Source organism: Oreochromis aureus, linkage group 8 (assembly GCF_013358895.1).
Source record: "Oreochromis aureus strain Israel breed Guangdong linkage group 8, ZZ_aureus, whole genome shotgun sequence".
Classification (NCBI taxonomy): Eukaryota; Metazoa; Chordata; class Actinopteri; order Cichliformes; family Cichlidae; genus Oreochromis; species Oreochromis aureus.
The window spans coordinates 7,939,716-7,957,865 of record NC_052949.1 but is presented as its reverse complement, the minus strand read 5'-3'; the positions used below and the strand labels follow the sequence as shown (position 1 = coordinate 7,957,865).

The following is an 18,150-nucleotide window of genomic DNA, read 5'->3' as shown; positions in this document are numbered from 1 at the left end:
ATTTACTTAAAGACTTGACCTATGTTGAAATAACCAAAAAACTTGAAAACTGTATGTGGAGTTTCTTAGCATTGCAATATCCCTGATGCTAGATATTATAATCTTTATTTTAGACATTTTTATTATTTAATAATAATGTATAAATTAATAATATTGATATTAATGATGATTATTAATTCAGTTAACCTAATATTCAAGTGACTACTGAAATAATAGTTCATTTTAATGAACTAGTTCACAGACCAGTTCACCACATTAGCATTTTTTGTCATGATCCTGGGTCCTTTTGACCCAGCGTTTTGTGTTTTCTATTATTGTAATATTGATTCTGTTCCTCCTCGGTTAGTGTTCATTCTGTTCTGCCCATCTATCCCTGTGTTTAGTCTGCGTTTTTGAGTCTGTGTCATTACGTGTATGTAGTTCCTGTTTTATTGTGAAGGTCTGCGTCTTATGTGAGTGTTTTCAGTTTGCCTCCCTAGTCTCGTCACGTTAATCACTCCCAGCTGTGTCCCCCACCTGTGCGTAATCTCCCTGTGTTCTCTGAGTGTTTTTAAGTCGTGTCTTCTGTCTTAGTCGTTGCTGGTTCGTCTGTGTTGTTCCCCTCGGTCTCGCTGCGTCTCTCCGTCCGGCTTCCTGTGGATTTTCCTGTGCCTCCCTGCACCTACGTTTCTGGTTTGTTTTGTTAGTTTGCCCAGTTTGGGTTTTCCAGTTTCATGTTCACCCGCCTCTATTGTTTGTATCTACTCCGGTTCAATAAATACTCACCTGCACCAGAGCTGCCGCATTTTGGGGTCCTATCTTCAATTCCACACGTCTGCCACACCAGATGTGACACTTTTAGCTACAATTGGCTAGCAGGATCATTCTCAGAAAGGAATACCAAGTGTGGCATTGCATTGTAAAGTACCTTTGGTATCTTGTTGTCATTAATTTCAAAAAATGTGTCTAGACGAAACACAATGCGGAGTGCAACCTTGTGCGAATGCAGTCACTGAAGTGTGCCAACCCTAAATATTCGTCAATGAAAGCCCTGCTTCCTGGGGTGGCTGTAGCTTAGGAGGTAGAGTAGGTCAGCTGCAGATTGGAAGTTTGGTGGTTCGATGCCTGGCTCCCTCAGTTTGCATGTCAAATATCCTTAGGCAAGATACTAACCCCGACTTGCTCTCCAATGTATCCATTGGAGTATGAATGACAGTTAGAAAGCACTGAAAGTATAGATAACTGTGAATGGATGTGTAAGGGTGAATGCGGCATGTTGTATGGAGCGCTTTGAGTACTCCAGGAGAGTAGAAAAGCGCTATATAAGAATCAGTCCATTTACCATGATACTATTCCAAGAGCAACCAGTAGCTGGGACAGAAATATATGTTCAGCATTTTTCAGAGCCCTATAATTTTGCTTACTTTTCTCCAAATTTTTTCCCCTGTCTATTAGGGGTGCAACGATACACAAAATATACGGTTCGGTTCGATACTTTGATGTCACGGTTCGATATTTTTTCAATACAAAAAAAATGTTCATGCCTTTTTAATTTGTCATTTATTAAAATTATAAATATATATTTTAACTCAAAAGTACAGTTTTTAAATTTAATGTTGCTGAAACAACAAAATAATTAAAATAAATCTCTCTTATCGAGAAATCACTCATCTTTGGAAAAGAGAGTTTATTACAGAGAAATGGCTCTTTCCAAAATAAAAGCTATACTATACCCTTCTTCTGGGGTATATTCTCAGCAGCATATTAAACATATCAGGTCCCCATAAGGAGAATCATGTGCTGACAGCTGTCTAAATGACACGGGTAAAGTTCGTAGCATGCGTGCTTGTTGTTTTTGTCTGCTTCCACTTGTCTTTGCACTAGGATGATGTCGGCGTAAATGTGCAGTCATATTCGTTGTGTTCCCACTAGTGCTGTCAGCATTGATCTCGTTAAAATGACATTAACGCCATAACGCGGCAAATCTCCGTTAACGAGTTACCACGGATCGCCCCGTGCGTGGGGCTGGACGGTGTCAACACGTTAACAAGCTAATTGCGCTAACGCACTAGTTCCCACCAATTGAGCATTGCGTGGCACATAAGACATACTGTTTTACTTTTGTCCATGACGCGCTTACCATCAGGGTCATGCTTCACATGAAAACCAAAATAGTTCCAAACGCCAGATCTGAATGAGGGTGGGGGAGGCTCAATTGCCATTTTGCAACGAGCTTGCTTCTGTCTTGCTAGCTTGTGCTGTGCTCAGTGGATCTGCACTCGACAGTGCAGCCTAGGCGGAGTAGTCGAACGCAGAGCCACTGAGCGCTCAACACAGACAGCATCGTCAGAAGAAAAGTTGATAAAATAAATTAAAAATTTTGTATTGTTCGATACATATGCGTACCGAACTGAAAGCACTGTATCGAACGGTTCAATATCGATACGAGTATTGTTGCACCCCTACTGTCTATATATAAAAGCAAATTTGAATTATGCCGCCCCAACTCCCCATTTCTGCTTGTCAGTGGTGTCAGGAGAGTTCAAAGTTTCACGACACAGTGGCTAGCAAAAGTAACTATTTTGCATTTGTATTCCTTCGCATTGTTGCATAGACTTTGTAACTGCTCTGGGAAAACAATTTGCTTCACTGAGGGATCACATTATCCTGCACCAGCAGTTCTCATTGGTTCATCTGCACACCTATATTAAATATGGAAGGGATCAGAACAAACTCTCTCATTAGGGCTCTTGGCGATAAAATATTCACCTTTTACTTTCTGGTATGAAAAAGTAAAAGACTTTGTTGAAATAGGGAAATAAAACAGGAAAAAAAAAATTAAATAGAGATCTCTTGATTTTGCAGGTCTTACTTAATTTTAAAAAAAAAAAAAAAAAGGTACATCATTTAAGTTGCTTTGTGTCACTTTTGTCTCTTTACTCAAAATCACTTTCAACCGATTGGCCTTGTTAGCAGGGAGAAAAAAGAAACCTCTACTACAGTATAGGCATTGTTCTAACCCCGACAACGAGGTTCTGCCCTGTAATTACATTCTATTTCAAAAACCATCCGTCTTTGCTCGCAGAGAGCTGACAGGCTAAAACATTAGCACGTTGTCGGCGTCTCCTCAGTTCTCTGTTACACTTCATATTATCTTGTACCCTCAACTCAGCTTCCCAGATGGAGTTACCTCTCGGCAGTCTGGGGGAAAAAAAAAGAGGAGGTGTTTTCATGTTACACAGTCAGTTTAACTCAGCCACGATGGAGCCTCCCGGTTTCTCACTGGGGGTCTGTTGAATTCTGGGTCACAGCCCAGCCCCAGGCAACCACTGGCTCCACTTTAGCCATTTTGTGTCGTTTTAGCTTCTGTGACATTCCACAGTGGGTCATTTTTCACCTTTTCATTCAGCGACAACCTGTTCTCCATCCCGCCCCACCTCACTGGCACCGCTTACAATCACCATCAGCGTGTGCAACTGTTGCTGATAGCATACCAGCCTCGCGCATCTCAGCATCACCTGTTCGTTATGCACGGCACTGCTGCCTCAACAGAAACGAGCGGCGTGAAGTTCCATTTTCTCCAGGCTATTTATTTAATGGATAATGCAAGGGACGTAAAATGGAAATCACGCATTCGACCATGGCTTTAACCCTGGCTCCTCCCTGCCTGCCTGCCTTCCTGAACTGCATTCATTCTCACACCAGATGAGCATAAATCATTTTGGTAACTTGCTATTACCAAGCTCATTATTTATTCTCCTGGATGTTTAAGGGGAAGAATAAAAAAAATATATAAAATATTTAAAGCTCCTAGATGTGAGGAAGGGAACATAACCTTCATCTGCCGCTGTCTGTGTCGCTCTGGCTCTAAAATTAAGGGGAAAAAAACCGAAGAGATTGTGCGAGCATGTTCATGTCAAAAGAAGCGATAAGGGAGAGCATTCATATATGCTAATCCCTGCCCCTCTCTGCTTCTTCTGTGGTGGCAGTACAACGCAGAGGGTGCAAGCTGTGCTGGTGTGCTCTCCTTGTGGTTTGGCACAGCGATGAGGACAGCAATGTGATGTGCCAGGCGCTTTGTATTCTAAGCCTGGGAGTAGAAGGATGGAGGCAGGAAGAAGGGGGGGGAGAAAATGAAATAGGAAGAGGAGACAGGGAGGAAGAGAGCACAGAGACAGTGTAATCACTTTTACACCCCCCGATACTGCTGTCCGCCTGACACTTGACTCTTACCCCCAAGCCTATTCTGCACTCCCCTCTACAATATCTCACACTGTCTATGTGCCTTTCCTTTTTTACTCAGTCTAAACAGAAACTTGAGCTCGCACATTTTGGAAGTATTGCTTTTGTCCAGATCTGTTTTGCTATCTTGTAACTTTTTTGTTAATTTAGGTAAGCTTAGTTTCCATGAGCTTCCAGAGCTTTTTAAAGTGAACTCAAATATTTGGGTTTCATTATGTTCAAACTATCAAATTTCATATGGAAATTATGTTTTACTGCCTTTTGCCCCCTCCTGCGTATAGGTCCTGAGACAAAGCAGTATAAGAAAACTAATGCGGTTCTGTACGATGGCATCTGAAACCAACACCGGCTCTCTGCTGTGAGGTAGTCCTAAATGTCTGAGAGAAAAATACAATGATGTTCTGAGTTCACAGCGAAACAATCTGCCAGCCTGTCTACTCCAGCTCTGTTGGCTGAGATTCTACCTGACTAATTTTGGCTTCTCTATATGCTTGCATTTGAACAGAACAATGACTCCTTTTCAGAAGTTGTTCTATTTTAGAAAATCCCAGGCGGTTTACAGTCAGAGTTCTCAGAAGTATGCCAACAAGACTCAGACTTGGGTTTTCAACCTGTCAAGTTCTTACTTTAATTGTGGATGTGGTACAGTATGATTTTGAGTTCAGTTATCCCACTGTATTATCGTCTGTGCATCGATGTGCTTACCTGTGCAGTGGGTATGAGATGAAAATGCTGTTAAAGATTAAAGCAGACTCTCTTAAGAGTTTTCAGGATGCATGAGACATCTTCGCAAGCTTTTCATCTTGAGTGGTTAAAGTGAGCAAACTGTCTAATGCAGGACCAACCACACACATGCACACTTAACCACAGTCCTCGCCACACCCAGTTCTTCCTCTTTTTTTCCCCTAAAGTTGAAGTCTTGTCTGTGCAGCTAAAACCTAATTTTATCCCTCTATAGTTTTCTAAAAACTGATCAAAAGAACCGATCAGCCCTCATATACTAATTGTGTATTCATCTGTGGCTGAAGGTAGTGCCTAACTAATGCATTTTGCAAGGGGAAAAAAACAAAAAAAAAAAAAAAAAAAAAAAAAAAAAAAGAGTGCAGAGCTACTTTACTTAGGTATTAAAGGACTTTGGGCTGAGAGCCACAGAGTCGGAAAGCTGGTAACTGATGAGAGATAAAAAGCATTGTTACATTGGCAGATGTATCCTCAAATTTGAATGATAAACAGCCGCACAGCCTTCTTAAATGCTCTATAGGCAACCATGACACTAATCATTCATATGCAAGATCCCCCGCTGGGTGTTAGTGGACTGTTCGGGTGAAACATAAGCCATATCAAGACATACTACCATGTGTATTACAGTATAATGGGAAACAGATGTGGGGCAAAACTTAAAAGGATTAAAAGTAGCTCAGAAGTTTTAATTGTTCAACTGCCAGAGTTTGAAATAAGCTCCAGTTTATCAAGCCCCAACTGTCCCTAGACATTTATGTTAGAAAAAGTGTTAGGTAAGGGTTACAATACACACTGACAAAAGTTATGATAATTAATATGAGAATAGACATACAGTACACATACAAAAATAGTATTAGCCATGAAAACAGTATCAGTGCAGAAGAAGCATTTTCTAGTGTAGGCCAAATAAGCTTTTAAGTTCCTCAGTGTTTAAAGTGACTTATAGCAGTGACATTTACTCAGAAAAAAATACAAATTGGCCATTTTTCCACCTGCTGTTTTTAAAAAATGCTAATGCTATAACATTTATAGTTGTGTACATTTTTAATAATGGGAGATATGAAATTGTGAGCTTTAATGTTGAGTCTCAGTTTCTAAATGTATCCCTTTCCTTTTTTTCTTGTGTTTTTAAAAACTTTGCTGTTGGATTTTTTTTGGGGTGGCTGTAGCTCAGGTGGCAGAGCAGATCAGCCACCAACCAGAAGGTCGGTGGTTTGATCCCAGGCTGCTCCTTGTCTGCATGCCAAATATCCTTGGGCAAGATACTAACCCCATGTTGCTCTCCGATGCATCCATCGGAGTGTGAATGTGTATGAATGTTACTTAGAAAGCACCTAGACAAATGTGCTTGTGCGAATGGGTGTATGCACAAGTTGTGTAAAGCACTTTGAGTGCTCAGAAGAGTAGAAAAGCGCTATATAAGAACCAGTCCATTTACCATTTAGGTGGGCTACCCAGTAGGTGGACTGATATACAATGCTCATAAAAATAAAGGGAACACTTAAACAACACAATGTAACTTCAAGTCAAACTTTTGTGAAATCAAACTGTCCACTTAGGAAGCAACACTGATTGACAATCAATTTCACATGCTGTTGTGCAAATGGAATAGACAAGGCAAGCAAGACATCCCCAATAAAGGAGTGGTTCTGCAGGTGGTGACCACAGACCACTTCTCAGGACCTATGCTTTCTGGCTGATGTTTTGGTCACTTTTGAATGCTGGTGGCGATTTCACTCTAGTATGAGATGGAGTCTACAACCCACACAAGTGGCTCAGGTAGTGCAGCTCATCCAGGATGGCACATCAATGCGAGCTGTTGCAAGAAGGTTTGCTGTGGCTCTCAATGTTGTGCCCAGAGCATGGAGGCACTACCAGAAAACAGGCCAGTACATCAGGAGATGTGGAGGAGGCCATAGGAGGGCAACAACCCAGCAGCAAGGCCGCTACCTCCGCCTTTGTGCAAGGAGGAACCAGAGGAGCACTGCCAGAGCCCTGCAAAATAACCTCCAGCAGGCCACAAATGTGCACGTGTCTGCTCAAACAGTCAGAAACAGACTTCATGAGGGTGGCATGAGGGCACGAGGTCCACAGGTGGGAGTTGTGCTTACGGCCCAACACTGTGCAGGACATTTGGCATTTGCCAGAGAACACCAAGACTGGCAACTTCACCAATGGCGCCCTGTGCTCTTCACAGATGAAAGCAGGTTCACACTGAGCACATGTGACAGACGTGACAGTCTGGAGACGCCGTGGAGAACGTTCTGCTGCCTGCAACGTCCTCCAGCATGACCTGTTTGGCAGTGAGTCAATAATGGTGTGGGGTGGCATTTCTTTGGAGGGGCCGCACAGCCCTCCATGTGCTTGCCAGAGGTAGCCTGACTGCCATTTGGTACTAACCTTTGAAAAAGGAAAGGGTTGCTGTTATGGCAACTCCCCCAAAAGTCTTGGTGGAACCTCAGGAGCCTCCTAATTTAACTCGTTTTGAGCCCGTGTTGCCAGGCTTCAGTGAATCTAGTGGTAATGCCAGACTTCATCTAGCTCGCCTCTGGCTGGAAGCACAGGAAAGGGAGCCAGTGCGTAAAGCAGAGTTTGATCTTAAATTCCAGATTTGCCAGTTGGAGATAGAAGCTGGAGAAGGAAGTCAAGCAGCTTCACATCACAATCAAAGATTTAGAAAGCTTGGTTACCAGTCAGCAGTCTGAGAAGACAAATTGAATAACAGAGCCATCAAACTGAAGGTGAGGACACCCTTATAAAAGGGAATTCACCTGTGGCTAGAGGCGGTTCTCTCCTCCTCGCTAAGGATCATTTGCCACATGCGTTGAGCTGCCCCGGAGCATTTCATTTGTTTGTGTAAAGATTGTGGTGGGAGTAAGACGACTAGGTAAGTCCGGGGGACCCTGTACATTTTCTCACATAGGATGTTTTCTGTTAAACACACTAGGTAAGTAGGTTGGTGCCACCCATGTAATGTTTGAGCTTATTTTGTGAGTTGAGGATTAGAGCTTTGTTTCTTTTGTTTCTCTCTTAAAGTAAAGCTCAGCTAGGTTCTGGTTTGGTCTTTTTGGTGTTTTTCTTCGGCACAACCAAACGCTCCCTTTCTCCCCCACATTGTTGTATGGCTTTGAGACTTTTTTTTTTTTGAGAAATTAACCATTAAAACTCTTCTGCTACAATAGTTGTACTGACCTATTGAAGTTGTTGTGTTACCCCCTCCTGCCAACGAGAAGGCGTAACACAAGATTGTCATATCTCAGTGAAGACTCAGAACTTGGGCAGCCCATTTTTTTCCTTTTATTTTAGAAATATCAGTATCTATATTAGTCTTATCCCATTTCGGCTCTGCTACACAGGTCTATAAACAGCTGCCAAAACATATTTGGTGACTGATTTTAGAATTTTTTTTAAGCACATCTAGCTAAAAGGCCAGTGACCTCATGCCATCGTAAAAAGTCTGTCTGTCAATCCAGAAGTAATAAGTAGCGCTGCTCCTCAGAGTATTGGAAAAGTATTGGTGAAACTTGCAGGGATCACCTAATGGGTCTTTACCCAAATTGTGGTCAAAGCCACACTTTTTGTTTAACAGACAACAACTGCTAAATCCTGACTGTGTCACTGATGTTCTGCTTAGCTTTTTCTAGCATGGGGGTCCTCCCAGAAGGCTGACCAGTTGCAGCATCAGTTCAGCCTCATTTTAAGACAGTCTCAAGCCCTGCTGTCTGTTTTGGGCTGCAGTTTGTTCACTGCAATCTGGAGTGTCAGTCCAACTAGTGCTTTCAACAAGTTTAAATGCAAGCTCACCAAGACTGCAGAGCAGAACAAGGATGACTGTTGCCAGCTGCAGTCCAGAAGGATGGACGTGGAGTCTGTCTGTAGGACTCACTGGGGAAGCGCCTGAATATTTTACTCAGTTTAATTTGTCACAAAATGCTCAGCATTGAAATGTTGGCACAAAACTTCCTTATATAGTATTATTTAATAATTCATCTAAGAACACATCAGTGTGTCTTCTCAGACGCTTGAACACACCTTTACATCTGCCACAAGTAGAATCTAGTGCTTTGGGAAACACTACACAATGACCAGAGTTTGATGACCAAGTGGCGTTCCTGTATGCGAAACATCTTAATGTCACGTTTCCTTACACTGGTAACTATAATGAAACTGTCATCTCTTGTTACAAGGCTGTTTTTTTTGATGAAGAAAGGGCCATGCCCAAAAGGAATAAGGTATAACAGATAAAATAATAAGAGAAAATGTCTTCATAGAGCCGTTCCTGGATTGAAGGCTGCAAATTAAAAACCTTTTACAAATGTAAATTTTTGAGCGAGCTCCAGAAATGTTCAGGAAATTTAGCATTGTTGTATCTATGCCTTCGCAAACAGAAGAAAGGATTGTCTTTTTGCCAATCCCATGTATTTGTCATTGTGTTCATAGAAGGGTCTGTAGTTATCAGAGTTTAGCCTTTATATGTTCAAATCACAAGCCTTTGTCTTTTTTCTGTGTCGTAATATCTCAACAAATTTTTTCTGCAAGAGCAGAATGGAGGCATGCAGGCGGGATCTCTGCCAGCAAAGATGTGGCTTGTAACGGCTCTTTTTAGTGACAGTCTATGGCATATTCAGCATCCTCAAATGTTTATATTGAATGTTTCAGAAGCTTGAAAATCACCATGGCAATGGTTCCAAAGACAAAAGCCCTAGCCTTTTGTCATGGGTAATTATCACAGAGTAGGCCCCTTAAAGCTTTCCATTTGGCTCTGAACAAATTCACATTTAATTTTGCTCTCATGCATTTGACACAGGGCTTTTTTGTATTCAAATCAGGCTTAGATGTAGAATTTAAATATTCACTGAAATGAGTTCTGTTTGACGCAAGTAGTTCTTTCTGCTTTTTCTTTCTCCAGATTAATTCGATATTAGGAACCATGGAGAAGGGATAAGAAGGGCTATAGAAAGACCACTTGAAATTTCCTAACGAAGCCACCTTCCCCATATAAGTGAACATTCAAAAACACAATACCTTGAAAATGAGCTTTGGTATTAAACCCAAGTTTAGGTGTCTTATCTCCCACTAGCTGCTGAGTCCCTAAAAGCTGACTTAGCAGAATGAAGAATAACTGAGCTTTTGCCAAAGCCGATCCCACTGAAGTGTCATCTCCACACGCTCTGTTTTAAACTCCATGTAACTTCAAACAAGTAGGTCAGAGAAATATGAAAAAAAGTGCTGTGGGGGAATCTACTAAAAGCTACATACAATGTGATGACATTATGTACAATATAGAGATATGTCCTAGGTTATATTTAATGGTTAGGTTCTCCAGCAATTTGGTTTAATGGAACATGAATCACTAAATGCAAAATTAAGCCTCATGTCTGTTGGCTGCTCTCAGTTTGTGTTGGTTTTTCCAGGCTCTCAAAGCAATAGTCAGAATTGGTTCCACATCACCCAGCTGCTTCGGATGCAAACTTTAATTTTACAAACCAGAAACGTCTTGTATAGGTTTAGGAAAAAGGTTGTGGGTTGGACTAAAATATAGTCCTTCATAGCATTGACCATTAACTTACCCGGTGTGTTTAAATATGTGATGATTGGAAATGAGACCCATTTCAGAATGGCCTTTATCCAGTACATGACGTCACCACAGGACACATGCGGATCTGTCAGATGCCAGGGGAAGTAGAATGACTGGCTTGAACCATGCAGAGGCATGTAAAGTTTTGTCTTAATGTTATAAGATTATAGAGAGAAATTACACTATTTGTATATAAAGTGTAACCAAATAGTGAGTGAGAAAAAAGTTTAATTTTTATTTTCATTTTATCACAATGTTTAACCTTTTTGCTTAACCTAGACTAGCAGCACAACAGAAATATTTTTTTTGAGAAGTTAATTCAACCTTATCTTTGGTTCAGATTGTAATAGCTCAACAATTAGTATATGCATATAAAGATATACATTTGAAAAAGAAAAAGTATATCTCATGATTCAAAAGCTTGAACAAAACATTGGCAACAATAACTTGAAGAAATCATTTGTGTTTGGCTTTCTCCAGTTCATCGAGTTTCCAGGAATTTTTATGCAGATCTCTTTTAAGGTCCGGCCACAGCGGGTTTGAGGTCTGGACTGGGCCATTTCCACACGTTGATTCTTCTCTTTTTTAGCCAGTCTGTTGTAGAGTTATCAGTGTACTTGGGATCATTGTCCTGCCTTTTACCCTGTTTCAGCCCAGCTTTAGCTGTCTCACAGATGGCCTCACATTTAACTCTAAAGTGCTTTGGTATACAAGAGTTCATGTAAGCGTGTGAGTGTGACTGCAAAACAAGACCAAGTAATCATCATCAAGTAATCATTCCTCTACCACCATGACTGACATTTATTTGTGAAGTGTGTTTGATATGCTGTGTTTAATTTTTGAAAAACATAGTGCTGTGCATTATGTTTAGATATCGCTACATTGGTCTCATTTGTCCAAAAGACAGACAAAACAAGTCTTGTGGTTTGGTCAGATGCAAACCAAAGCTGTGCTACCTTGCTCTTCTTAGAGAGGAGGATTTTCTCCTGTCAGCCTCCCCCCAAAAAGGCCATACTTGTTAACTCTTTCTCTAATTGCATTGTCATGGTAACTGCGGCCTGTAGAATCTGAGATGTAGCTCTTGGTCTTGTTGCAATTTTTCTAAGCATTGCATGAGCTGACTTTCAAGTGACTTTGGTAGGTTGTTCAGCCCTGTTAAAATTTTAGCATTGTTTTAACACACCTGAGTTCTCTGAATAAGTAAACTGCCCAAACCTCTGCATTTATAGGTGCTCACACATGCTGAGGATCAGTTAATCAAGTGCATTTGATTACGAGCACCTGGCTGCAATTTATCCTCTTAATTCCTATAGAAGCAGCAACAATATATGTAGTTTTTTTTACAGGTCTGCATATAGTCCTGTCAAACCTCTCTTTTTCACCTTACTGTATAGAAGAATAAAACACTAGCAGACAGATTATAAGTCAGCATGTGGATAAGCCATCCTACCTAAATGAGTTTATATGTCAATAAAGGAAAAGTGAGTGATCTTCTGTCCTTCATCACCCTGACGCTCATTCATTTCCTTACCTCACCTCCTCTCTGCTCAGTCTGGATGTTGAAGCCTCTGCTGATGTCTGAAAGGTTTCAGACATCAGCAGAGGCTTGAATGCCTCCTGCAACCTCTTTGCCTCCCTCAGTAACTCTTCGAAACGCAGTTAGAAAGGTTCAATAATTCACAAGCTAGTTGCCATAAGGATAAAGCTTATTTTTTTCCCCCATATGCAATAAACTGGAGGACACTCAGCACCAGCAAAAAAAAGAGAAGGATTCTGTTAAAAATACTGCTGACAAATTTATAAGAACATATTGCAAAGCTGAGCCTATAAATTTTTTACTAAATCGTATGGTGGTTGTTGTATGGAAGGAAAAAAAAAAGGGAGGAAAACCTCACAGCTCAGTAGTAGGGCGAGTGTCCAGCAGAGAGATTTATTTACACAAGATTATATGAAAAAAGAAAAGGTTTTACTACAGTGCATGGTACAATATTATTCTCGTAGTCTATTTATAATCAGGTCCACTCAGTAACAACTCGCAGTGGTCTAATTTTTTTTTTCTTTACAGGCATTATTTATGAGGTCTCTAATATTTAAATGTGTATAAAATTTTCTGAGTTCAGCCTGACATTATATGAATTGCAATGGAAATAGGCCAGCATATATTTTTTCAGATTTTATGTATGAGAGTAGAAAAAAAATGTGTTCAAGTGCTTTAACCAGTCTATTTATAGCCAGTGTGACTGAATCTTATGTTCCTTTGCTTTATTGTTTCCCTCACCATCTCCGTTAAGGAGCGGCTGAAAGTTTTATTCTTCAGTTTTTTCAATGAGAAGTTATTAACAACAAATATTTTTTTATAGACCTCTTTGATATTAACCAATATTTTTATATTTCAACCTAATTTCCTGCTTTCTTCTCCCCAACAGAGCCACTACATGAAATCTGTTCGTATCCCTTTCATCTACTAATTTTTAAGCAGACAGTACATTTCCTATTTTTTAAAAGTTGCCATTTTACTTAATTCATTTAAACTTTTCTTCTTTCCACCATGACGCTGTTATCTTTTGCGTCCCCAGTGTCCTGCAGAGTTTCTTTCCTTTCCGACTTGCTCTTTATCAAAACCTTGTCATTTCCCAGCAGAGAATAGTTGACTATGTCCTCCCATTTGTTTTTCCAAGAATAGACGAAGCTCTTATCTGGAAATTGTATGTCTCTCAGAATTACTTCCTACGTCTTACGGTTCCCATGGATCACTTTGGTGTAGCTCTTTAGTTCTAAGACAACTTTGGTGGATAATTTTGATGTAGTCTGTACTTTTACAAATCATAATCCCAATTATGTTTTTGAAATCAATGTAACCAGCTTCATTATATAAATGTATTTTGATCAAGAGATTTACTCAAGGATATTTGTGACTGCAGTAAAAAAAAAAACACAAAAGAAGGTTAGAAATGATGAAAAATAGTTTTTTTTAATTTAAATTAGGAAACTGTCTTTATGTTGAGGGGATGCACACTATAGCATGAACTCAGAAGGACAAACAAAAATTTAAATCATTTAATGATTTACTGTGTTTGTCTATGACAGGGGTGGGTAACTCCAGGCCTCAAGGGCCGGTGTCCTGCAGCTTTTAGACATCACCCTGGGTCAACACACCTGAATCAAATGATTAGTTCATTACCAGGCCTCTGAAGAACTTCAAGAAATGTTGAGGAGCTAATTTAGCCATTTAAATTAGCTGTGTTGGATCAAGGACACATCTAAAACCTGCAGGACACCAGCCCTTGAGCCCTGGAGTTGGACACCCCTGGTCTATGAGAAACACAAAAGCAGAAATACACACGTACACAAAAGTTAACACCTGACCCCTTACTAACACTCGTCCTGTGTTGCCATGGTGAAGGAAAGTGAGGTCTTAAAACTGTAAGTGCAGGTATGCAGGCAAAAGTGACATTATATGGGATTATTCTAAATCCAATAGAGGGGGAAAAAAAGGATCAGGTAGATCCTTCAGGACCTGGGATTTAAAAGGACGATAATCCTGACTGGGACTTGCTGGGAGGATAACACCTGTAATCTCTCCATGATAAGTAGTTGTATTTTCTTACACCAAACCTTCTGGAGCTGAAAAATTAGGGCAAATGCAGAAATTCTAAAACTGTATTTCCTCGAATAGCCACTGGAGCCTGGCTTCAGAACCACGTTTACTACCAGTTATGATAGAGCTTCAGTTTAAAATTCTCAAATTTAGAATATAAGTAAACATGTTTATACGTTGGCATGAACAAGTCTGCACCTTTTTTAAGTGAATGACATTCTAATATTGTTTCATGTGTATGCTAGCAGGTATCAACTGAGCTAGTTAATGTCAAATTTAAGATAGCTAAACTTGACTTAAACTCCATCCTCTTAAACCAAAATGTTTGCTTATGGCTCCGTAAAACACTGGTTCTTTAACACTGTACAGACCTGGTGCTATATGAATAAAATATAAATTAATTTAAGATATGATGTCATGTGGCTACTCCCATCCTTTATATACAGTTCTTGATTAGCCTCCACTTATAAAGTCTGAAACATTTTGCTTCACACTACTACCATTAAACATTTCATTGATACTAAGGGGGGTGAATCGGAGTTTAAAGAAAACATATCATTTTGCCATTCATTGTTTTTTCTATGGGATCTTAGAGAAATTTGCACAGGCTGTTAGCACAACAACATCCCGCCTCATGAGTTTCCTCTCGGATGCCTTCATGTTGGCAGCCTTGCCAGCGATTACAGCCTGCAGGGCAGGTAAAGGTCTGTGTTGTTGCACAAGGTTGACAGAGAAGAAAAGCTCTGGGCTCAAAGGAATGGGCCTTCCCCTCACCGCACAGCAGCCATTACTCTAAATCACCCCCCTTCTTCCTCCTCCTCCTTCTTTATCCCTGACCTCTGTTAGAATCTACTGACCTGGAAAATATCTGGTGAGTCCAAGCCACCAAGAGCGGCACTGGCCCTAGCGTCGCCTGCAAACAGCAGAAATATTGAGCCAATTACAAGATTATTATCTGGTGGTAGTGGCAGGGGAACACTGTGAGAGTGTATTTATGCCTGCCAGTGCTCCCTGCTGAAAGAGGAAAAATGAATCAGAGGCTTTTGGGAGAGAAGTGGACAGTACTCATTCCCACTTGCCTTTATTTCTTTACAACTCCTGTCTATTGATAGACTTTGGCTCCCATCCAAACCCCTTTCTAAAAGGTCAAAGATAACACCAGGAAATGGCCCATTTGGAGCTGATAGTTTGTTAGTATTTGCACCTGGCTAATTCATATGCCGTGCTGTCATATTGTGTGTCCACCTGATTTACAGTAAATATGACCTTATGACACATTTAGAGTTTTTTCACCATTTATTTAAGAGACATGAGTCACAGCCTGGATATGAGGGCAGAGCTGAGTCGGTTTGCAAGTGTAATTTGTTCAGTAGGGAAGGGAAAGCATTGATGCATCAGGCCCTTTATTCCAAAGTGGTTGCTTTATAGACAAGCTTACAAAGGGCACATTTAGTGATGTACTGCCTGTTACTGTGTACATTGGATTTGGTTTTTTAATAGGGAATAGAGTTTCCTGAAAGAATCCTGGCCTCTCTTTCCAGCTAGTTAGTTCCATATGAGAGGAATGACGTACATTTACAACTTGTGTGATGTTCTGTCATGTCTACAAACTGTTTGTTTGTCATCTTCTAAACATCGTAGTCGGCCTTTGTATTTTTTCTTGTTTTGTCTTCCGTACTTAAACGTATGCCAAAGCATTGAATTTGATTTAAAGGGAAGCCTGGGTTTGTGTGCTCCGTTTCGTATTTCATTTTGGGTCTGCATCTTGTTTCACGAGTCGATTCCACTGCCTGCGTTTCATGCGTCAGTATGCTTAGGGAGTCGTTTTTTAGCAGCGTGATGAAGACATCAAAGCAGAATCTGGAACTGCAGTAAATCTCAAGCACTTGGACGGTTTGTCATCTGTTACATCACCTACCACTGCCAGTAAAGTTTCATTAGAAAGCGCTGCATGCTTCTTCTCTGGAATGGAAAGAAATGTCCCACTACAGTTCCCCTACTGTAAAAAAAATTTATTTCCCCAAGTAAAATTTTAATGTTGAGAATTAAAGTTCTTCTCTTGATATAACTTTGGTGTGTATTAGTCACATTATTGGTTAGACCTTTGACAGCTTTGAGGATTTGCTTTGGAGGTCATCACAAGTACAAAATCTGTGACACCACTCCAAGATACACCAGATGAGCGTGGATTTTCTTAACGATCTCTGCAAGCACAAAAACACGCCCGATCTACTCAAGTTGCATTGTGGGTAATATAGACAAAAAGAGAATTGGTTGGAATCAAAGTAACAGAAACTGGCTCTGCTGCATCATTTTATATAGATGCAAATCTGGCCTACTGCTTATCCAGAGTTGGGTCACAGTGGCAACCGTCCTTCTCCTCAGTAATGCCCACAAAGCCATGAGATGATTAACATTTAACTGAGTTCTGGGTTTAGCCTGGGCCTCTGACCTACTAATTGTGCCTTCTAGACCCACAGGAGAAGTTGCAAGAAGGTAACAAGTGATGGCTTGATTTCAGACTCACTCTGGATATTTAGACTTGTCACACTATACCTGAGGCTGGGCTCAGCCACTCTTTAAAAGTAATTAATTTCAGCCACTTGTAACCACAGTTGCATTCAGTTGGTCGGCACTCAGAGTTGGAAAGAGCACTGAGAGGCACATGAACAAGATCCCATGATAAATAAAATCCTTTGCTTAGAGTAAATGGTGGAGCTGTGTAAGTTAGCCAAAGCTAAATTTGGGAAATCCTGGAATAAATGTTTAAATTTAATTTTTCAAACGGAAACAAATATGCTGTTTGATCAGTATTGTTTTTTTCAGGTAACTATAAAATTTATATCACTCTGAATACTACTTTATGACGTCTCTATTTTAACTTCCAAACATGGCTGTCTTCATGTAATCTACATTACACCATACCACATCCCTCCCTGTCTCTGAAAATTCCCCCCACTGTTTCGAGAGGCCTCGCAGCACCACGCCACTGCTGTTAGCGCATCGACCACAGGACCAGCTCAACGCACACCATGAAATATGGATGCTTCCTTTAGTACAGACTCATTTCTTTTTCATAACGCAGTAATGTTCTCTTTTGCGTCGGGAACCTGTGAGGACTGCTTCAGAAGGTTGGCAGTTCCCAAATCAGCATGTTCCCAATGTAGGCAGGAAGACATTCTGAGTGTCTACCTGCATGCCAGCGTCTGGAAGTCCCCTTTTATCAATAAATAGTCTCAATGTTCTCCATCAGTGACTTGTCAGCTCTGCAGCCTTTGCAATCCCTGATGGCATTGATTTTGTTTCAAAGTACTATAATACTGCCTCGCTCTGGACTCTCGGTGCGATGGGGCAGAGCTAATGCGAGAGGAAAGGAGCCTTGTCCGGGATCCTCTTTACACAGCTGTAGGAGAGGTCGCAGTTACTGAGAGGACTCCGGAGGTCAGCTGACGGTCAGTGTTGCAGGAAGATGTCGAGACATTGGTGCACCTGTGTTGACGCTGTTGCTCTTATCGACCACATCCTGCTTGTCCCCACTGTGCTGACCTCGTGAATCGTCCCTCAAAGAGGGGATTCACTCAGGATACTGGATGTGTTTTGACACTGGCCTGAAGGTATTGACTTGTAGCTCTTAGATCCATTTCACCTCACACACTGAGATCAGCCAGCAGCTGTTTTAAAACCTGAAACAACCATAAAGAAAACTGACAATGCCATTCTTGTTCTCTCACTTCGGTGATCCTGACTCTGCAGCAGCTTCACTCACAAAAACAGTACATTCAGCAGATGGAGTCGAGACATAATTTGTGATTAATGAAACAAACAGCAAAGGTTGATGTCTCGATGTTGTTGAGAAAACCTTATCCCGCTAAACTACACATATCACTCTCCTGTGTTTGTCATTGTGGGGCTCTCAGAGTCAAGCTTTACCTAGTCTACTGTTTTCATTATGCTTATAGTATGTTTTCTTTTACAACTATTGCTGCATATTATAAAAAATATATTCAAAAAG

The 18,150-nt window shown here is 40.7% G+C and overlaps 1 protein-coding gene across 2 annotated transcripts in view; it reads left to right on the top strand.

The window, feature by feature from the left end:
- The window catches only part of LOC116336304 (heparan sulfate glucosamine 3-O-sulfotransferase 3A1-like), a 44,254-nt gene that overhangs the window by 19,088 nt on the left and 7,016 nt on the right, over positions 1 to 18,150 (top strand). The window lies entirely within an intron of this gene.